Below are 10,853 nucleotides of genomic sequence, written 5' to 3'. Positions count from 1 at the left end.
CTCCGTGCGCTGCTCCTGTGGCGGCCTGGCCTCTCCATGCCCCTCCTGGCCCTTGGGCTCCTCACCCTCAGAAGAGGGGCCCCGTCATCCTCAGGTCTGGGCTAGCCCCTTTCCCCTCCCTCCTAGACACTCATGGTCCCAGCTGTCCTGAGACGGGGCTCCAGAATCCAAACAGGCCTGAATGGCACCTGCCCTCTCAGCGTGGAGCGTTTGCCAAGAGCACACCGACTGCAGGCACCAGGCTAGAGCCTGGAAATCTAAGCGGGACCCGGCCTGCCCAGCTCCATGGAGTCTAGGGTTCACAACGAGGCACCACCAACACCCAAGGGGACACAGGAGGGACAGGGCCCCATGGAGCCAGGGCAGGGTGCTGTGTGCACCCACTTGCATTGGCCTGGCCTTGGCTCCCCAGCCAGCCCCCTAGCAAGTCACACTGTGTGCCAGGAGAGCCAAGCTCGGGCTGCAAGCCACTGGCACCGGCTCCAGAGAGAGGATCCAGGTCAGCTGCATGCTGGGGACACAGGTCGTCCCGGAAAGGACAGCTTGGAGGGGGACAGTCTCCAGAGCAACACTACCACCTGTGACTTTCCTTCGGTCCTGCACGAAGAGCCTCAGAGCAGGTGGCGGAAACTGGGGCTTCCCTGGGCAGCTCCAGGCTCCCAACAGCAATAGAGTGGGCAGGGCCCACATGAGTCACAGCCTGGCACTGTGTGTTGGCTCCTCACACATAACTGTGTCTTTAAGCCTGGACTGGCACTGGGGCACTGGCGTTCCCAGGTTTCTCCTTCCTGGGATAGGAGGTGCCACGCAGTGTGGTGGCCCAGTGATAGAATGTCACCATCAGCATCATAGCGCTATTCTGGGCCATGTGCTCCACGGCCTGGCAATGTCTGCTGAGTTGGGCAGGCGTGGTGCAAGGGAACTGGCCAGAGGCCAGGAGTCAAGGCTTCGGGCAAGTCCCCTCACTGGCTGGGAGGAGGGGCAGCCAGCACCGCGGCCTGGCAGAGATGGAAAGATGGGGCTTCCGCCCATTCATCTGTGAGTGCGTCTTGGGGCACTGGCTCCGTGTTCAGTGGGTCCAACACAGCCCCCGTGAATCTCTGTCCACTCTTCCTGCCTCCCTCCCATCCCTCCTGTGCTTCCTTTCCTCTCTGTCTCCCTCTCATTTCATACATCTTCATCACACCCGTCCTCTGCATGTCCCAGCTCGGGGATGCAGTGTGGGTGGAGGACAAGCTAGCGGGATGAGTGTGATATAGGTGGTCAGTGCAGAGGAAGGCATCCTGCGGGCTGCGTGCTTAGTCCACACAGCAGGGGGTGCCCTGCAGGCAGCACACACTCTGCCCGGACGGGGTGCCAAGTCCCCCAGGCAGGAGCCCAGAGCTGGACAGGGTCACAGCCTGCAAGGGCTTCTGGGTCATGGTGGAAGGTGAGCTCCATCCTCAAAGCAGTTGGTCCTGACCACAGTGTGAAGATGAATGGCGTAGCCTCACTCCACCGCCAAGTGTGGTAAAAACTGTTAAATAATACTAGCCAAGGTGAGATTGATTTGGACTAAAAAAGAAAATGGCTGGGCATGGTGGGTCACGGCTGTCATCTCAGCACCTTGGGAGGCCAAGGTAGGAAGACTGCTTGAGGCCAGGAGTCCAAGACCAGCCTGGGCAACATAGTGAGACCCCGTCTCTAAAAAACAAAAAACTAAAAAATTAGCTAAGCATTGGGGCACACGCCGGTGGTCCCAACTACTCAGGGGACTGAGGTGGGAGGATCACTTGTGCTGGTAAGGTTCTCCCTGCAAGCTGCCAATCCCCCACATTTATTTGCAAGTGGCTTGGAAAGTAGGACTGTGCTCAGGGCCCCAGCTGTGGCACAGGAAGGCCCAGGGTGGACAACAGGTGGGCTGCAGGTTCCAGCCTATCTTTGCTTGAGTGAGATCCCCTGAACTTAGGGACAGATTGGGTGTAATGTGAGGACGGGGTTGCTTGTGATGCTCCCTGGCCTGGAGAGGGGAAGAGGGCCCTGAGGACCCCCGACTGAGGGCCAGAAGCATCCCGGAGCTGTTGGAAGGCAGCAGGCGTGGGCTTACACACGTATGCATGCACACACACAAACACACGTGCACACGCACACAAATGCATACACAAACACGCACGCACACATGCACACTTGAACACACAAACACAAGCACACAGAAACACAAACATGCCACACAAACACATGTGCATACAAACACGCACAGCAATGAAGGTCACAAAACCGCTTCCTTGGGGCCGTTTCCCAGCATTTGCTGCAGGTCAGGTGCCTTCTGGGCACAGCAGGGCCCAGCGGGAGCCTAAGCCGAATCCACTGCTAGGGTTTAGACGAGTCTGGGCTTGCCAAAGGGACGGCGAGCCAGACCTTGGCAGGCTGGGCCCACAATGCAGGCAGGACCCCTGAGGGACACGACCCCTCCTTGGAGGGCTGCAGGGGCAGGTGGCAGGCCTGGGAGCCAAGTCAGAGGGGCTGCCCTGAGGAGCTGGCAGTGGCCTGGTCTCCAGGCTCTGCTCCCACAGGCTCCAGCTCTAGTCTCAGGAGGCAGGGACCACAGGAAGAGGCCAAGCCCCTGCCTGCCACTCTGGACAGCCAGGGCAGGGCAACATCACCAGCAGAGAGACCTTGTCTCCCTCAGCTTCTGGGAGGGCACAGCCTCTTTGGTGCCCTGGAGAACCCTGGGCAGCCTGGGTGCTGAAAGGCCCTGCACAGGGGCAGCCAGGGCCCAGGCAAGAGATCCCAGGGGACTATGCTGGAGCTGCACTGGCAGGAGTCATGCCCAAAGAACCATCTGTCTCTCTTACACACACACTGACACACTCACACGGTCACACACACACTCTCACACAAGGGACACACACACACAAACTCACACTCACAGACTCACACACACACCCACACACACTCACACACACTCACACACTCTCAATCACACTGACACATACTCACAAACTCACACACACACTCACGCACTCACACCCACACACTCTCACACACTGTCAATCACACACAAACTCACACTCACACTTGCACACACACAGTCACACACACTCACACTCACACACTCTCACACACACTAACACACACACACACTCTGCATTGCCAGTCAGAGCTTTCCAGAACCACCAGGCATGGATGTACTCAAGCCAAGCAGCCCAAGAAGCCTGTGTTGTGCTGTGGGCAGGGCTCTGCCAAGCTGGAGCTCCTCGGTGGCCCAGCTGGGACTTGGATGAGTGGCCCGAGGCCACTGTCATGAATAACCACAAACCGGGTGGCTCACCACAGAGGACATAGACCCTCTCCCAGTCCTGGAGGCCAGAAGTCCGAAATCCAGGTGTCTCAGGGCCACACTCCCCCGAGAAGCTCTAGGAAAGGCTTCTTCCTGCCTCTCCCAGCTCCGGAAGGCTCCAAGTGTCCTGGGCTTGTGGCCACCTCACTCCACTTTGCCACTGCAATCACATGGCTTCTTGTGGGGGGGTGCACGTGAGTGTGTGTGCATGAGTGTGCATATGTGTGTGCGTGCGTGTGAGCATGTTTGTGTGTATGTTTGTGTGTGTGACTGTGTGTATGTGTGGGGTGTCTGCATGTGTGTTTATGTGTGCAATGTGTGTGTATGTGTTTCTGTGTCTGTATGTCTGTCTTGTGTATGCATGTGTATGAGTGTGTGCATATGTGTGTGTCTGTGTGTGACTGTGTGTGTATGTGTATTTTGGGGGGTGTGGGTGCATATGTGTGCATGTGTGTGTATGTGTGTGTTTCTGTGTGTGTATGTGTGTCTCTGTGCATGGGTGTGGGTGGGAGCATGTGTGTGCGTGTGTGAGTGTGTGTGTGTAATCTCCCCCTTATAAGGACACTTGTCACTGCATGCAGGGCTTGCCTGGATAACCCAGGATAACCCCACATCTCAAGATTCTTCACTTGATCACATCAGCAAAGACCCTATTTGCGAATAAGGTTGCATTCCGGTTCCAGGGGTTGGGACAAGGACACCTCCGTGGGGGCATTTTTAGCCTGCCCCTGGGCTGCAAGTGGATGTGGGCTTGGTCCCTGAGGACTTGGGGAAGGGGCTGGGACCTCAGCCAGGGAGACAGTGGGCATGAGAAGACGGGATGGGGGGCCCGGGCCCAGCCAAAGGGGCCCTCACTTCAGAGCTGGCCAAGGCGTTGCTGTCCCAACAGTGGCAGGAGGGACCTGCTCAAGGAGGCGGCATGGCCTAGAGGCCTGGGAGAGAAGGGGCCTGGTGACCAGGTGGGGCCAAGGAGCCAAGAGAGAAAGCAGTTGTGGGAGGGGAGCAGGGACTGAAGGGGCTGGAGGCAGATGGAGAGAGAGAGGGGTGAGAGTGGAGATGAGGCAGCCAGGAGCGGCGGTGGGGGCAGCTGCTGAGAGCGGGGTGCTCTCTGTGGCTTTTGTTTCCCAGGCAATCATCAGCAATGTGGAAGAGTGTGGTGGGGACAGGGGCCTGGTGCACCCTAAGGAGGCAGGTCCAAGGCATGGTGGGACAGGCTGGCTTGGGACCTGGGAGGGAGCTGGAAAGCAGAGTGGTCTGGGCCTCCCTGGGTTTGGCTCCCTAAGTACTCCCAGTGCAGAGGACAGGACTTGCTGTGTGGGAGAACTTTCTAGTAAAGCGCCCACCTTTTTACTGATGGAGGACCCAAGAGGGGCTGGCCAGTGAGCAAGGATCGCCAGTGACACTGGCAGCATTTGCCTGGCACTCAGGTGTCCTCATTCCCAGGCCTGGGCCCTCAGGGCTCTGGGCTGGGAACCAACAGACACAAACCACAGAGAAAGGACCATCACCTTACCTGGCCATTAGCTGTTTAGGGGCCACAGTTTGCTGAGGACTGGGGACTTCCATGAAACTTTGTTCCTTGGCCATCTGACCTTGGCCCCAGTGGGCTCATCACAAAGGTATGCACCATGGCCAACTCTTGACTGGATTAGCCATGAGCAGTGCCCTGGGGGCCCAGGGACAGAGGCAAAGTGGTGGGGCAGGTAACCCCTGCCTCAGATTTTCTCCCCCAGACTTGCTTCTTCCCCTGCCCACACATGTCTGCTAAGAGGTGTTTGTCTTCAGCCAGGACCCACTCCTTGCCCAAGGGATGCTCCTGCTGGGGGCCACCAAAGGAGGCCAGCTCAGCAGACTGCCTCTGCCTTTGCTCACTCCAGAGCAGGGCCCTGGGGCCTGGGATGGAAGGACATGACCCCAGGGAGCCCGCCACAGTGTGGGAGGCCAAGAAGGAACACGGCCTGAATGTGCTGGGGAAGGGAGGCCACGGGCCCTCAGGAGGCACTCCTGTGCCCACAGCTCCTCTGCCCTCCTGTGGTGCCTGGGGGTATAGGGGGCAGCTGGCCTCCCGGCCGGGGGCCAAAATCCAGTTTACAACCTGCTCGAGGTGGGATCCAGTGTCCTCTGGGCCTCCACTTCCCCATCTGGAATGTGGGGTAGTAAGAGGAGTGACTCCAAGGTGGCAGGGCTCTCGAGAAATGGCCAGAACTTAGCTCACGATAAGTTTCCAGCATGACTGGGGCTTGCTTTAGTCTTGATTTTTCCCATTTGGGGCAATGGGAAGTCACAGACTGTGTGTGTGTGACGGGGGGATGTCCCCATGGCAGCTCTGGGCCCTGAGGAGCACATGCCCCAGGCTCAGGAAAAGCTGCCTCAGAGTTGGCGTGGAAGGGGACGGCATGAGTATGGAAATGAATATGTGTGAGAGTGTAAGTGTGGCTGCAAACCGAGTGGGGAGTATGTGTGTGAGTGTGACTGTGAGTAACTGTGTGTGTGTGCATGTATGTGCCCGTGTGCTCACTGGATGAGTGTGTGAGTTGTGTAGGTGTGAGAACATGTAACTATGCATGAATCATTGTGTAACTGTGTGGGCCACCGAGCTGGTGTGGGTGAGGGTGTGTGAGTGAGCACATATGACTGTGAGGATGTGTGCGTGAGATTGTGTGTGCATGAGTGTGTGAGTGTGTGTTTGTGTAGGTAGGTGAGCGAGCATGAGTTCGTGCATATGAGCAGATGTGAGTATGTGTGCATGCATGTGAGTGGGTGTGAGTAAGCATGTGTGAGCGCATATGTGAGCAGGTGTCTGAGTATGTGTGTGTGTGAACCTCAGCCCACACTGAGAAGTGCCAGGGGCTTGGGCCTGGCTCTGGGATGCCAGATCTCGCTGGCTTTCCACAGAACCAGTTGCTTCCTGTGGATCGGAGGAGCAGTCTGTGGGGTTTGTGACAGTTCCCTGGTGGTAGGGGCAGCAGAACCTTCCTGTCCTTTTGGTCCCTAGCACAGTGGTGCCTCCTCAAAGAGGCCTTCCCTGAGCCGCCAGCAGCCTCTTTCATGGCTCCCCATCAATGGGGTTCCATAACCCTGACCTCAGCGGCATGAGCACATTTGCCATCTGCCGGCCACTCCCTGCTTTGTGGTCCCTGCTGTGTCCCCGGTGTTCAGCTCTGGTCTGGCACACAGCATGTCCAGGGCCCTGTTTGTCCAAGGCAAGAAAGAATTCAAGGCTGCATCCAGGCCTCTTGCACCTGCCTCAGGCTCCCGCCCAGAGCCTCTACCTGTGCCCCAGCGAGCATTCTCTGCTCGCTGCTCAGAATGCTGGCAAAGGCCGGCCCTGAGGTCAGAGGCCTCCACTGCCCTTGGAGCTGGGAAGCCTGGGGGTCCACCGGCAGGCACGGGGGTCTCTGTCCAGGTAGGTGGGAACGCATGCTTGTGGGCTTGGACAGGTGTCTGCACTGGGGTTTGTCTGTGAGTCTGTCTCCACTCACAGCGGGGATGTATGTGCCCCTGCGTGTCTGTCTCTGGTGCCCACCTGTGTGCAGTCTCTGTGTTCTGCCTAACCGTGTTCCCGTGATAAGCAACGGTGACTATCTCTGGTAAGCGTGGCTTCTTCTGGGCAGGCGCATTTGGACACCTGTACTCTCAACAGGTAGTGTGAGTTTGCAGGAGATCACCAATGCCTTGGAACCCACCGAGGCAAGACCCAAGGACCCCACGCTACACATCAGCCACCTGGCTCTGTGCCCCATTTTACTGTTGGGGAGAAGCACCTAGAGGGCAGGGGTCTGGAGAGGTAGTGGCAGCCTGGTGCCCCAGCCGCAAGCTCAGGGTGCTGTCTCTGCACTCATAGGTGCCATGGTCCCCCAGTTTCCATCCCCACCCACCCCCACTCGACCAGTGCCCTTTGGGGGCAATGCCAGGCCTGGAAGGGCGGGCACCCCCGCGCGTCCTGGGAACAGAAGGGCACGCACCGGGTGCGTAGCACCAGAGCCCCGAGGCCCCTGCGCCGCGAACCGCCCCCCGCGCCCGCTCCCTCCTCCCTCCGTTCTCCTCACCAAGCTCCCTCCCCCTCCCCCCCTCCCTCCCTCCGCGCTCAGAGCTGCGGTTGGAGCCGAGCGCGCCGCGTCGCCCGCCGCCGGTGCAGAGCGTGGGGAGCACTCGGCCGGCCGCAGCCCTCGCCCGCCGCGGAGGGTCGCGTCCCGCGCCTCTGGCCAGGCCGCCCCGTGCCCGGGCCTTTCCGTCCTTGCAGCAGATCGTTGCCCGCCTGGCGCCCGCCTGCAGTGACAGCGCCCGCCTGAGCCGAGGCCGCGGCGGCGGCCGTGCCCATGCCCGGGTAAGTGGTGCTCGGGGCGCGCGGGCGCCGCCGGGGTGGGCGCGGGCGCGGCGCGGGCACAGACGCGGGCGGGGATGGGAGGATGACCGGGCAGGTGGTGCGGCGGCAGGTAGAGGGACCCGGGTCCCCGCCCGAGGCACCTGAGCCCCGCGCCGGGCCTGCGTGTCCTTGCGGCACCGCGGCCGCGCGTCACCCCGGGGCCCCAGGCCGGCGGGCAGCGCCCCGCACCCTGCACCCTGCGCCCCGCGTCGCGCGCGCACGCGCATCCGTGTCTGAGGAACAAGGCCTTTGGGGGCTGCGGGCCGGGGCTCAGGGTGGGCACAGCCGGGGGCGCGGGATCTGGGCCGGGAGCCCGCCGGTGCGCACGCACCTTCCCAGAGCCTCGGGCACCCCCTCCCCCCCGCGCCCTCACACTGTATCATCCTTCCCCTCTCGCGTTCCCACACCGTTCCCCGCACGCCCACGCGGCTGCCCAGCAGACCCCACCGCGGTCATGGGCAGTGCCCATGAGGAGCCGCCCGGGGCCGCACTTAGGTAACTTCTCCATCCCTCCAGGAACAGCTGTCTCCCCCTCCTCGCCTCTGTGACCTTGGCCAGCTTTTCCTGTGGCCGCCTCCGTTTTCTCACGGGTGAAAGCTCTGGCTTTAAGATTCTGGAATTTGGAATGGCAGGTGCCGCATCTCCCAGAGCCTGAGACGATGGGCTTCTCTCTCTATGACCTGGTGTCCTTCCTTCTGCTGGCCCTTCTGGGGGTTGGTGGCTCAGCCAGCCGGCTGAGGAGAGGTGGGAGGCAGGGCAGGGGCATGGCGCACGGGCAGGTCAGAACTGGAGGGAGTCTTGGAGAGCCCCCGGGGTGACGGCTCCATGAGGGTTTAGGAGAAACTGTGGAAATGCTCCTTCGCTCACTCAAGAGGCAGGGAAGGGACCAGAATTCTTCAACTAGATGCTTGCCATTTCCTGGCGAGGCCATATAACTTTCAAAGATGAAGCCCCGAGGCTTCCAACCCCAAGGGAGTCCCTACCTGCTGAAGGATCAAGTCCAGCCTGTCCCCAGCTGGCCCCCATCGTGAATTCCGCTGGCACCCTAAAAGTCAGCCGACTTCCCCTGGCTGACTTGGGCGCCAGTCTGACAGGCACCCCCTGCACTTCCTCCCCTCCTTTGCCCACTAGGCTCTGTGCCCTCGCCCCTGCCATCACCCCTTACCAGTCAGTGACCATCTTAAGGCAGGGACTGGCTCTTCATTTGCACAGGCCTGGCACAGACTGGGCACCTGGTTTCTGCATGGCATATTCATGACCTTGACCTCACTGAATCTGCAGACTCACTGAACAGGAGAGGAAAGGCCTGGACTTTTGTCCCCATTTTTCAGATGGGATCATTGAGGCCCCCGAGAGGAGAAGGGACTCAGCCCTGAATTGAGGCCACTTCCTTCATGAGCAGATGGCTGGGGACATTCCTATGGACCTGGTGGGGCAGGGAGGCAGGGAGAGGTTATCATAATAATCAAAGGCCAGCCCCACTTCCTGAGCTCCATCTGAGTCTCACATCAACCACACGAGTAAATGGCTGTTTTCATCCCCAACCCCCACCCCCCGCCGCCTCTATTCACAGATGAAGAAACCAAAGCCATGTGGCTCATGAAAGGGGAGCTGGGATGCCGAGGAGAGGACTGGGGATGCCTGGGCCCCTATGGGACACAGCTGAGACCCAGCAGAGGGTCCCAGGGTGAGGTCAGCCCTCAAGTCTGCGCCATTGGAAGGGGCTGGGAACTTGTGGTCCCGGGCCATTGATTGTCTCTGCTGCAGGCCCCAAGGCAGGGGAGGGCCAAGGACACAGCCAGTCTCCATCAGCTCCACCTGGGCCATGCCCAGCACGGCCAGGTGGTTTGAGTGCAGGGGCAGGCTCTCACACAGCAGGGGCAACAGACAGATGGATGTGGGGCGGGCATGGGAGGGGGCTTGCACAGAGCCAGAAGGAGAGCCAGTCCCTTGAGGAAGGAAGCCCCTAAGGCTAAGAGCATGCCAGGGGACAGCCACAATGCCAGGTGATGGAGATGCCCCAATCGGCCCCCGAGGGGCAAGGAAGGGGCCAGAGGAGGCTCATGTGGGCGCCTAGGGCTTCAGCGACAGCAGCCCCATACCTGATGGTGTTTGTGACCTTGGCCAAGTCCCTTCTCCATTCCAGATCCAGGGAGGGTGGGGGTGGGCCTGGGCGAGCTGGAGCTTCAGAGGTTGAATCATTCACTAGCGGGAGAAGCCAAGCCTGTGAGTCAGTGAGTGCTCTCCATCCCAGAACGTCTGCTCCCAGCCCAGGGATGCAGCCATGGAGTGCCGGGGTCAGCTGTGGAGGACCCTCTGAGAATGTCTTGTGGAAAGGGGCGCCTTGCCTGCCCAGTAGACAGGATAAGGGTGCCCCAGAGCCCCAGGGGCTTCTGAGAGTTGAGTACCCTCTGGGCCTCTTGCAGCCAGCAAACCCAGGCAGAGCTTCCTCTGGCCTTTGCACCTCCTCCCCCACCTCACAGAGCAAGTCATCAGCACATATGAACTCCCTTCTGATTTTAAATTGATGGCTTGTGTATTTCACCAATGGCCACTGTCTCCATCAGTGGTCAGTAGCACATCAAGTAGTGTCAACAATGATAATAGTTATAATGGCAGTCACTTTATGTCAGACACTGAGTGCTGTACAGACATTTCCTTGCCCACTTAATTGAAACAACAAATTATTGCAAGTGCTGTTATCCCCATTTTGCATTGAAGCTGAGGCCCAGAGAGGCTAGGTAACTTGCCCAAGGTCACACAGCCGGTAGGTAGCAAATCCAGGGCTCAAATGCAGTCCATCAGGCTCCGGAGTCTGGTCTGTGCTTGTAGTCATTAGTTCCTATATCTCCAGAAGTGTGTGCAGAAGCCAGCAGAATAGTGTGGCTTGTGTGAACTCACTGTCTCAGGTACTCCCAGCCCTGTGAGCTGAAGTCAAGGATTCTTGGGAAGACCTTGCAGCTCAGAAGCTGAGCCACCTGCACCTCTGCCCCATGTACCCACTGAGAGAAATGAACAACAGGTGGATTTATATCAATCTCCAGCAACTCAGGGACCCGTGTGCTTTGCATTCATGGCCCCTTCAGGGCACCCCGAAGCACTCGTAGTGCACATAAATGGCAGCTGATAGATGGGGACCTGTGCCATGGCACTGAAGGCAAACGCTTC

At 59.5% G+C, this 10,853-nt stretch overlaps 1 protein-coding gene across 4 annotated transcripts in view; it reads left to right on the top strand.

Moving 5' to 3' along the window:
• Positions 1 to 7,406: 7,406 nt before the first annotated feature.
• Positions 7,407 to 10,853, top strand: part of ATP2B3 (ATPase plasma membrane Ca2+ transporting 3) — a 66,002-nt gene continuing 62,555 nt past the window's right edge. For 2 of the 4 annotated variants that reach the window (XM_073013341.1, XM_037988789.2), the window contains exon 1: positions 7,407 to 7,646. The gene's annotated coding sequence lies outside the window, so the exon portion shown is untranslated. The remainder of the gene's footprint in view (positions 7,647 to 10,853) is intronic. The other 2 variants (XM_007993060.3, XM_007993059.3) reach the window with 1 other exon arrangement.

The sequence above is a fragment of the Chlorocebus sabaeus genome, chromosome X, assembly GCF_047675955.1.
Source record: "Chlorocebus sabaeus isolate Y175 chromosome X, mChlSab1.0.hap1, whole genome shotgun sequence".
Lineage (NCBI taxonomy): Eukaryota > Metazoa > Chordata > Mammalia > Primates > Cercopithecidae > Chlorocebus > Chlorocebus sabaeus.
This window is presented reverse-complemented; position numbering and strand designations above follow the sequence as displayed.